The sequence below is a fragment of the Panicum virgatum genome, chromosome 7N, assembly GCF_016808335.1.
Source record: "Panicum virgatum strain AP13 chromosome 7N, P.virgatum_v5, whole genome shotgun sequence".
Lineage (NCBI taxonomy): Eukaryota > Viridiplantae > Streptophyta > Magnoliopsida > Poales > Poaceae > Panicum > Panicum virgatum.
In genome coordinates this window covers 44,832,891-44,844,309 of record NC_053151.1, presented here as the reverse complement: position 1 = coordinate 44,844,309, position 11,419 = coordinate 44,832,891, and the positions used below count along the sequence as shown (strand labels likewise).

At 42.3% G+C, this 11,419-nt stretch overlaps 1 pseudogene across 1 annotated transcript; it reads right to left on the bottom strand.

The window, feature by feature from the left end:
• Positions 1-89: 89 nt before the first annotated feature.
• Positions 90-8,718, bottom strand: LOC120681646 (annotated as a pseudogene). Its single transcript, XR_005677987.1, has 9 exons — positions 8,233-8,718; positions 7,175-7,326; positions 4,231-4,378; positions 3,907-4,051; positions 3,314-3,375; positions 2,902-3,115; positions 1,316-2,230; positions 839-1,088; positions 90-751 (listed from the first exon to the last, which is right to left on the bottom strand). The product of XR_005677987.1 is annotated as a nuclear pore complex protein NUP88-like (transcript).
• Positions 8,719-11,419: the final 2,701 nt, after the last annotated feature.

Sequence of the window (11,419 nt, the reverse complement as noted above, 5' to 3'; positions counted from 1 at the left end):
TGTACGACGCACTCGGCTGACGGCAGAGGCAAACCTTACCGATCATCTAAACTTGTACGGTTGTACCACGGAACGACCAACGCATTGGATTAGCAGTTTGTAATTCGCGGATCATAATGTTTTACGAGAAATACACTGTGATCATAATTCGCGGATGCAAGGTGTAGAACTACAGGTGACTGGTTAAATTGAGCTATCAACACAAGTTTCTGGTAGTTACATCACCCTGATACCCCACTTGCAGTGCTAGCTGCTTAACACTTCGCATCATGTCGTGTGCAGCCTTCCCTTGAAAAGTTTAACCAACAGTTGATGCAGCATTCAGGAGAGTTCACAGGTCCACCAGACCTTAAACACATAGAAGTGTGATAGAAAGCTGTCTCTGAAATTCAAGTACTGCTAAGACCTGCCAACCAAAAGATCGTTAGTTTTGTGCACACAACTGCACTTTTGCCTTCGGACAACAACAGTCAACATATCACCTATTTCTCCTTGTTCTTGAGTTCATTATCGATTAGCCGAAGCTTCAGATTGTTCTCTTCGTTAAGGAGCGAGAGCTTCTCAAGTGAAGATTTTAGCAGTGACATCTGGGATTCTGAAATATGGCTTCCTCCCGTCTTTGGTGCCTGCCACGGTACCACTCCTGTGCCAGCTACACCTCCCACGGATTGCTGAGCAAACCGCTTCATCCTCACGCTAAGGGCAGCAATAGAAGAACGTAAAGCATCCAGCTCCACATCTGCAAACCTATCTGCATAAAGTTTTAGCAGATACAAATTCTGTTAAGAGCATGAAATTGCAGGAGAAGAATGTGAAGTCAGCTAACACATGTACAAACCAAGCTGTGCCTTAAACTCCTGCTCTGCCTGAGATAACGGTTTCTTATTTGCAGCAGGAAGCATCTTGAAGCTATCTATCCGCTTCTCCAACAATTCATACACCTTGAAGGCCCTGTCTATCCTCTTGTTAATTTCTTGGTCTTTGGTTTCTATGGATAGAAGTGATTTCTTCACTGCTTCTAAGCGTTTCTGTTTGTCTTCAAGTTCTGTCTTCACATAGTCTGCATGCTCCTTGAGCTCAATGAAAACCTAATTATAATTAAACTCTTGGTCAGCATATTCCCTCTCATCCCTTCATTTATTATTATCTAATCAGTAATGATGTAACGGATCTAAAAATTTCAGGTATCTGCAGAACTGAGTGATTTCAGTTGTCCACCACAGATAGGCCAACAATAGCAAATAGCATGTTTTATTGTCTGAAAAGTATGCAAATATCATAATGGCTGCCTACTATCATGGTAAAAATTCCATACCTTGTGTCCGTACTCCACATAGTACTCATGGAAGACCTTAATATAGTGATGAAGCGTGGATTTTCCTTCAATAGAGTCAGGGGTCAATGACTTCAGGCTTGATGAAGATGGAAGTATGGGTGGGTCTGGACCAGCAATAAGCTCTTTGCTGATCATTCCAGTTGCAGGAGGCTCCACATCCTTAATACTCTTGCTATCTATGTCAAGTTGAAGAGGTGTTGGTTCCTTCCAACCCTTCATCTCCACCACAAAGCACTCACCCAGGCATGTGATACCAACTAATTGTACATGACCATATGCATCAGCTATTGCAACAAATCCAGAAAGGAAAGGAGAACTTGTGTCACTATTGCCTGTCGTGAGGATAGGATGCACGGAGGGTGGTGTTGAAGCCATTTCAGGGTATGAAAATGGTAGGAAGTGTAGTGTGACCATGTCAAGCCCCCCACCATGAGCACAATACAATCTCTCTGGAACAAGGGGATCCGGAAACAAGGACAAAGAGCTATCACTGGGAGCTTTTGGTAGCGCCAAATCCACAATTGCAAGCCTTAGCAAAGGAGGAGAGTGCCCCATCCAAATGGCTTCTATGTTGCTCTTCACATTGGATCCCGTACTGGATGGTCGATGCGATCTCAAGGCCAATGGATCTTGTGAATTGGAATCACATATCATGGCAACACTCTTTATTTGTCCATGTGAATCGACATTAAGGCGAGTAGGAATCCCAATGTTCCACTGCGGTTGAATTTCATCAGCGAGAGCATCAACCTGGAGCTGTCCACTACCCCATGCCGTCACAAGAATTGAATCTTTGCCGGCAGAACTGTACATAAAACCTACAGCTTTGCCTTCACAATTGCTACTCTTACCTTCAGATTCGTTATTTTCCTCACAAACTCTACAAAGAGGCCCCTGCATGAGTGCTCAACCGGATCAATTTAAGTCATTCATCAGCCTCATACTGGAAAGCATAGGGCAATAGTGGCATAGACAATAGCAATTTGAATTTGGAATGTCAAATAAATGAAGGGACCCTCTCCAAGCAGTTCACTTCTCAATTCAGTAATATTTGGTGACTTTCCTTTTAAAAAAACTGAAATAACTAAATGGCAATCACAGATAAGTTATTTAGTAGATTCTCAAAAAAAAAAGATAAGTTATTTAGTAGATAACTGCACTTGTTCCTTGAAACATAAGGCTTATAAAAAATTAAGTTATAGAAGCTGCTTACATATTGAAAGTAAGGTACCTTCTAATATTTCATTTCCTTTTCTTCATATATAAATAAACACTGTGAACTGGCCCCCCAAAAGTTTGGATTTTTATACACTGGCAAACACGCCGTTCTTTTCTTTTTCTTTTTGGCATGCAACTGAGTCTCATATCTCATTTTGGAACATAGCCATCCACTTCTGTCCTTAAAAAGGTATTCATTTGATGTTACAGTGACCAAATAGATGCAATAGTATAGGACAAGGTACAAATCTAGTATCCCACGCCCCAACATTTCATAAAAAGTAACTAAAACTAAAGGTAAGAAAAATACCAGACAAATATATCACAAAGTCAAAGTAGAAGCAGACCTGTAAAGTTAGAGAATCATCTACAGGCGCATATGGATGAGCTTTTGACATCAACAAGCTGGTATCTGTTGATTGATGTAACAAGTCAGGAAATGTTGCCTCCAACCAAGCTATGGCCAAATGTGAGTTAGTAACAACATTTGGATTTGAAGATTTCAATCCAAATGCATTAACATCTTCATATATTTCTTGAATATGTTTCTTGCTATAGTCACTGCATCGTAGAAAAGCAAATCTCAAAAGTAAATATCAACCACAGATAGAGAAAGTACATGTGGATTTATATTGAGGCATTAAATTTCAACATAATTGCCACAATATTTTCGTTTTGCAAAATACAAACAATATAAAAAATTGACATTATAGAAAAATCAAAATAGTTCAACAATTAGACACAAAGAAGTCATATTACCTTCCAAATGGAACAACAGGACATAGCACAAAAATTGAACCATCACTGAATAAGATGAAAACCTGCATAAAGATGGGCTTTAATGTACATGTGAAATCAAGCAGAAGAATAAGCCATCGAACACAAAACTAAATGGTAAATATAAAGTGTGGGCAATGTCCAAACGTTAACTTCAAAACAAATTCAATAAAATGCTAACCATGCCATTTATTTCTGTAACTTTATTATGACTTGGTGCAGGAGTAGTTCCCACAGCGAAAAATACTATACGTATAGTGTGGACACACACACAAACAAAAAAATAGCATGTCATTCCCATGATCATTGTACAAAAATGTCACTAGCGCAAATCATGTACATTATAATTATATAAGTAAATTGCCTAAGGATGATTTGAACAAGACCACATTATCTCCTTTAAGTGGAAAATGACTGTTATAATCTTTGTTGCTAGTTGACATAATAATCTAGATGAATAAGAAACCAATTCTGATTTCCCCCCTTCTTGGTACCTAATATAGACAGGTATCAACAATTCAGTTTTTCCTAGAGGATTTTTATAAGATCTTGATAAGCTTATTTATGTGACATACCGAAAATCTATCCCATAGATGTTCACTCCCAAAAGAGAATGCTACTGGACAAATTGCCGAAGCATTCTGACATTTTCCAGGTAGTATTGGCTGCAAATAAAATTCCTGCTCTGGCTGCTCTAAATCAGATGATAGATCAAATAATCTGCAGAAAGATTCATTGATTATCTATCAAAGGATTATACAGAAGAATATAGGAAAACTGGCGTAAGACACGTTTCTCATCTTTCTCAGTCACACGGACTAATAAACTGAAGACAAAGAAGCGTAGCTTACACAGTAATAGGATGGCGTTTGTATAGATCCAAAGTTCATTTAGCATACCTGAAAACAGCATCTGATGTCAAAACTCAAAACTGCAAAATGGTTGTTGCTAAAAGGATGCCAAGATGCCTGCAGAACTTTTATGCCATCATTGTTACTAGGTAGGATCTGGGAAGCAATTGGTGCAGTCCTGTTGTGAATTTCATATCTATAAGTCGTAGGAAAATAAAATGTTGTAGTATAATAAAGACACCCAAAACAAACTAAGATATAGATAAACAGCTGATTAGTCTACTGGGTACAAAAATGCAAGCTTTTGGAGCACATACTCGAATAATTAATAATCTAGCTATAACAGTATCTTTTTTTCTCGAACACGCAGGAGAGCTGTGTATCAATATATTAAGAAGAAAAAGGGTTTAGAAACCCAGGGTACAGCCAGGTTTTATTATGGAAAAAACCTGGACAAGAAAAACCATGCCTTACAAAAAGAGCCTAATCACCTGTTAAATAAAGGAAGAAAGGCCTGACCCTAACTAGCCCTAAGCTAGATCAACAAGGTGCCAGAGCGAGGAGATGAGAGACTCCTCTAGCTCCAGCCCAACTCCATAAGTGCATCTTCTCTTCTACAGCTGATAGAACAACATTTAAGTTTGGAGAGATTCCATCAAAGACACAACGATTTCGGTGATTCCAAATTGACCAAGCACCAAGAATGATGATGGAATTCAGACCCTTTTGAGCCTGTCCGTCGACTCTATTGCTTGTTGTTTCCCACCATTCATCAAAAGAAGCAGTTTCCACCTCCGGAGTTAGGGTCTGCAGGCCAAGTTTCTGTAATATCCTAAACCAAACTTGTCGGGTGAAGATACAAGAGACCAGTAAATGATCTATCGTTTCCTCAGCTTGGTCACACAGCGGGCAGCGTTCTGGATGTGGCAAATTTCTTCTAGTGAGGCGGTCAGCTGTCCAACATCTGTTATGTGCAGCCAACCACATGAAGAATTTGCATTTATTTGGGGCCCAACTTTTCCAAATTCTTTCCCAAGGTCGGAAAGAAGTGGCTCCAATGAACAAGGACTCATAGGAAGATTTTGCTGAATACTTCCCTGAGGGGGAGAATTTCCACACATGAGTATCCTCAATATCTGGGTGCAGCACAATGTTTGAGAGGAGGTCCCAAAGGGCAAGATATTCTCTTAGGACAGCCAAAGATAGAGCCCCACGAATATCTCTAACCCATCTCTGATCAGTGAGAGCATCCTGGACAGTCCGCTTCCTTGCCCTTGATGAGATTGCACCAAATAAATTCGGCACAAGATCATCGAGCCTCTGTCCATGGAGCCACCGATCTGTCCAGAACAAGGTATTCCTTCCATTACCTACCTCTGATTTTATGGCGATAGAGAAGAAGGAATGAACTGCAGGGTGGACTTGGATGGCAAAGGAAGCCCAAGGTTTGTCTGGTTCTGTCTTCTGCAGCCAGAGCCAACGCATTCTTAGAGCCCAGCCCAGTTGTTGTAAACTGGAAATGCCCAAACCTCCTAGCTCCTGTGGTCTTGCAACTTTGGGCCATGCCAACAGACAATGCCCGCCATTGACGTCCTTCCTCCCTTTCCAAAGAAGAAAAATGATCTTCAGGTGCACAACTAATGGAACGTCAGGAAAATGTTTTCCCATTGATTTTGTTGCAATTTTAGTTTTGCAACTTGTCGACCATGGAGGCGATTTTCCTAATACGACAATTGATGGAGAGATATAGGGAGCAGAAGAAGGACTTGCACATGGTCTTTATTGACCTCGAGAAGGCGTATGACAAAGTACCGAGAAATGTCATGTGGTAGGCCTTGGAGAAGCACAAAGTCCCAACTAAGTATATTACCCTCATCAAGGATATGTACAAGAATGCGATGACGTTTGTCCGGACATGTGGTGGCGACACCACTGACTTTCCTATTAACATAGACCTACATCAGGGGTCGGCATTGAGCCCTTATTTATTTTCTTTGGTGATGGATGAGGTCACAAAGGACATACAAGGTGATATCCCTTGGTGTATGCTCTTTGCTGATGATGTGGTGTTAGTTGACGAGAGTAGAGCAGGGGTTAATAGGAAGTTAGAGCTGTGGAGACGCACGTTAGAGTCAAAAGGGTTCAGACTTAGTAGGACCAAGACCGAGTACATGATGTGCGATTTCAGCGCATCTAGGCATGAGGGTGGTGACGTTAGTCTCGATGGGCAACTGGTGGCCCAGAAGGACACTTTTCGGTATTTACGTTCGATGCTACAAAAGGATGGCGACATTCATGAAGATGTTAGGCATAGAATCTCAGCTGGCTGGTTGAAATGGCGTCAAGCTTCTGGTGTTCTCTGTGACAGGAGGGTGCCACAAAAGCTAAAAGGTAAGTTCTATAGGACAGCGATTCGCCCGGCGATGTTATACGATGCTGAATGTTGACCTACAAAAAGACGACATGTCCAGCAACTTAGTGTAGCAGAGACGCGAATGTTGCGGTGGTTTTGCGGGCACACAAGGAGGAATAGAGTCCGGAACGAAGTTATTCGAGAAAGGGTAGGGGTGGCACCAATTGAGGAGAAACTTACCCAACATCGGTTGAGATGGTTTGAACATGTCCAACGGAGGCCTCCGGAGGCGCCGGTGCGTAGTGGGGTGCTAAAGCGTGTCGATAAGGTAAAGAAGGATAGAGGTAGACCTAAACTGACTTGGGACGAGTCGGTTAAGAGAGACCTTAAAAATTGGGATATCTCTGAGGAGGTAGCTTTGGATAGGGCCGCTTGGAGACTAGCTATCAACGTGCCTGAACCGTGACCTTTGTGTCTTTTGGGTTTCATCTCTAGCCTACCCCAACTCGCTTGGGACAAAAGGCTATGTTGTTGTTGTTGTTTAGTTTTGCAACTTAAATAATAGGTCAGGAAATGTAGGAAAGAGTGAATGTCATCAATACGTGATAAAGCCATAATGGAGTAGAATATATGATATACCTGCATATGATTGTATCACCGTCTTCAGACACCCTCTCATGTACATACAGGACACTGAGATTATGTGATCCAACAAGTAGCAGTGATGAACCATCCGTGTTGAGTGATACATGAGTGACCACATAACCAAGATCAGTCTCTGGCATCAACATCTATACAGCAAAAGTAATAAATCAGAATGAGCAAAAGTAATAAATCAATGCATAAGTGTTGCAACTTCTAAAAGATTTCTGCCCCGGGAGTACAAGCATAGCACATTTTTTCCCTCACTCAATTATGACATAATTTCATACACAAAACTGAGGTCAGATGAAGTGATACTGCTGAGAATAAAATCAGATGGGCAGAAAGAAAGTGGCATTCAACATCAAATAATAACCGCCATCTTAAAAAAGGATAATATCACTCTGTGAGGGAAGGAAATATCGCTCCCACTGGGATTATCACCAATGTACTATTGTGATTCATGACGAAGGAATCAGAGAATTTCTTTGCAGAAATAATAGGGATGGGGGGTGCCAGCTGCCTCCATGTTCCCGCCGAATCACCAGAAGATAGAAATGTGCACCTAAGATGGTGTTCAACTGCAGTCTCATGTATAGAAGCTTCAATCTTGTACAATAGGCTTGCATACTAACCTGTTTCCATAACAGGCTCAACAGAATGGAAAGAGGGATAAAGGCCTTCAAACTAGAGATTGGAAGTGATATTGCAAACAGAAATTGGAAGGAACTCCTGCCTCTTCTAGTCTTTGCAATAACAGACGGTTGTATGGCAAAAAGTGCTACCTAACACTCGCAGCACTAACAATCCCAAACGTGCACACTGCTGCACAGCTTGGCAACAGAAGGTTCACTGGCAAATTTAGTACTAGGGTGCTCTAAAAGAGTAAAAGTTAGTATTAAAGTGGCAGTGAATTGCATGCTAAGGTCGTCTCAAGAGCGATTTCTCAAACATACGATCCTATCAGACCGAACTTGCAGATAGAACAGACGCGATCCCTAGCATATTCACATGACCTTGAAAGAAAAGCGCGAGCACAAAGGGAAACACCTCACCTCGGAAGGCACGGCGGCTTCGACGGCGACCTCCTCCCCGTCATTCTCCGCCTCCGGGTCCCTAATCCGCACGCCTATCCGGTGGGCGCCGCACGCCGAAGGGTCCCACGCGTACAGCCGCGACGCTGTGGGGTCCCACGCGGCGGCGCCACCGCCGCCCTCGCCGTCGCGTCTGGAGAAGTCGGGGTGGGAGGACAGCAGCACCCACTGCGCCGGCGTGTAGGCTCGCTTCGGCGTGGGGCGCAGCTTCGGCCTCGAGGAGGTGGCGGCGGAGGTCGAGGCGGATGAGGAGGGGGTGAGCGCGAGGGACGGGGACGGCGAGTGGCGGCCGCGGCGGCGGGAGAGCGGGATCGCCGGTGCCGGCGAGTGGCGGATGGGCGGCGGGGACCCCGGGGGCGAGGACGGCGGCGGCGGCGCGGTGATGCGAGTCATCGACGGCGATGAGAGCGAGTGCAGTGGAACGGTCGGAAGCAAAATGGTGTTGGGCCCGAGTCGAGGTTTCCATTGCCGACCCCAAAAGAACAAAAAGGCCACACAGCACAACACAGACCCAACTGCTGTAATGGGCCCATCTAGTAAACGCCCTATCGAGCCAGTATGGGCCAATTGAGAAACTCGGGCCAAATGGAGAATAGAGCCACGCCGAGTATGGAGTTTTTTTTATATATTTTTTTTTGATTTTTCAAAAATATATACCGCATTTTTTTTACAGATCTGGCCTCCTGTCAAAAAATCATAACTAAATTATATAAACTCGGATGAAGATAAACTTTATATGAAAATTGTAGATCTCGACGAGATCTACAACTTTGTAGTTCAATTTTTTTTAAATTGGAGCCATCTTGGTGCTCAAATAATCGACACAAATTTCAGATCTAAAATTTAATTTTTTGTCTGAATACTAGACAGGCCTTCAAAAAATCATAATTAATTTATATGAATTCATATGGAGATAAACTTTATATAGAAACTATAGAACTCAACAAGATCTACAGCTTTGTAGTTCAAAATTATTTCATTCGAAGCCATCTTGGTGCTCAAATAATTGTCACAAGCTTCAGATACAAAAATAAATTTTAGATCTTGAGCATTTATCGATTATTTGAGCACCAAAATAGCTCAAAATAAAAAAATTGAACTATAAAGTGGTAGATCTCGTCGAGATCTACAATTTCCATATAAAGTTTATCTCCATCCATCCGAGTTCATGTAAATTAGTTATGATTTTTTGAAAGTGAAATGTCCAGGTCAAAAGACATTTCACCGGATGAACCGCGCGATAACATTGCTACAGTACCCCTATCGCCGGTTCATCCGGCGGTATGCCCCTACGGCCAGTTGAACTGGCGACAGGAGTCCAGACTTGCAAATTTTTTGTGGTATATATTTTTGAAAAATCAAAAAATAAATAATATAAAAATAAAAAAGGAAACACGGCTGCAACGAACGAAATGGAAACGAAGCAGAGGATTGTAATTCCAAACTCAGCAGCAACGATCTGCCGGTGTCAGCGCCATTTCTGGCTCTCCTTGACCATTTTGTATCGCGATTTCGGGCACCTGCATGCTCAAAACAGATGCTGTGGAAAGGTTCATATGCTTCGATTCTCGCTTTTGCAGTTTGCAGTTTGATGAATGAATCTGATTCTTCGCAGTAGGGCCGACCAGCTCTACTGAACATTTCTGAATGGCTTCTCTTGGCTGCTTATTTCCGTACAATTTGTAATTGCTCAAAGGATCCTTATGGCAGCTAGCACCGAGGACAGCAAAACATGGAGCCTAAAACTTTTAGTACCTCCCTCACGTGGATGGCATGGACGCGATGTCTGAATCCATGTGTGTTCATGAGTTGATGCAGCTGCGAACGAGGTGGTGATGATCTGTCAGTGATTCATCTGTCCCATTTGTTCCGTCAGTATCGAACGGTGATTCTGATTGCGTGTCATGCTAGGTCATCTTGTCTCCACTGCACTGAAGAAACCTGAAACCTCACTCCTCGGGAAACTGCTGAAACTACACAGGTTCGTCTGTTGCATTGCTGTGGTTAGGCTACAAGGATTTAGACATCCTTACGACAACAAGATGCAGAAAATATAAGATAAGATCTTGTGGCGTGCATGATATCAGCATTAGGTGATGTATGCTGGTAGCTCTGTTTAGTCTAGGAAAACATTGTACCTTAAAAAACAACAAAGTCAAGGACATCGCCGTCATAAACCATAATCAATGTTTTGTCTTCCATTTCAGAGATATAGTAGTCATGCTGAACATGTCCTGAAAGAAACATTGATATCTTCTCACATGATAACTGATAAGTATCAGGATTAAGCCTTCCTTTGCACACATGAAACTTGGGACCAAATGTCCAAGGATTTAGGACATGTGCTTACATATCTTCTTTCTTTGGTAGAACCACATGTCTCTTCTCTTCACTTGTAACATCTCTCTTCAGTTCTCTTGTGCAAGAGGCAACTCAGACACAACTTCGAAACACAACACCAGCAGAAATCTTCTCCATATCTCATCACATGCAAATCAACAACAACAACTTGCATAGGCTTCTCATGCTTCTGTGTCATCGACAGTTGCAAACAACTTCACATGAACGAGATCTCCTTGGCCATCCAGCCGCAGGGCAGAACAAGTAATGCGAGCTGTTTTTTGCCTTCAAATCGAGGTGCCCTGTCACATGCCCTTGCATGGCAAGCTCATTTCGTTCACGCTTCGATGTTTGCGAGAAACGAAACCGACCCAACTTATTGATTCAGCCGCATAACTGTCAGTAGGCCAGGAGCAGTGAGCAGGGTGGTTGTTCGTTCCTGCTAACTTGCTGTGGCCCATCTTGCTTGCAACAACGAGAAAGTTCTTTTCAGCAAGATGAAGTAAGGTGATCATTTGCCTGTCAGTGTCAGCTACTACAAATAGTGATCCGCCGTTCTTTACTTTCAATTAATTATTAACTGCTTCAGAAAACAACCAAATATGCGGTCTAACTATGAGCTTTAAATTCTTCAGTATTCAAACTTGTACTGATATTCCAAAAAAAAAGGAATCTTATACTGCGAAGTAAAGATTCAAAGTTGACTAAAATTTCCTCTCTTTTTTGAGGGCGACTAAAATTTCCTTTGTGTTCCATTCAGTAATACTATAAGTTGACTAAAGATGCAAAGTACTTTAGTTCCATGATA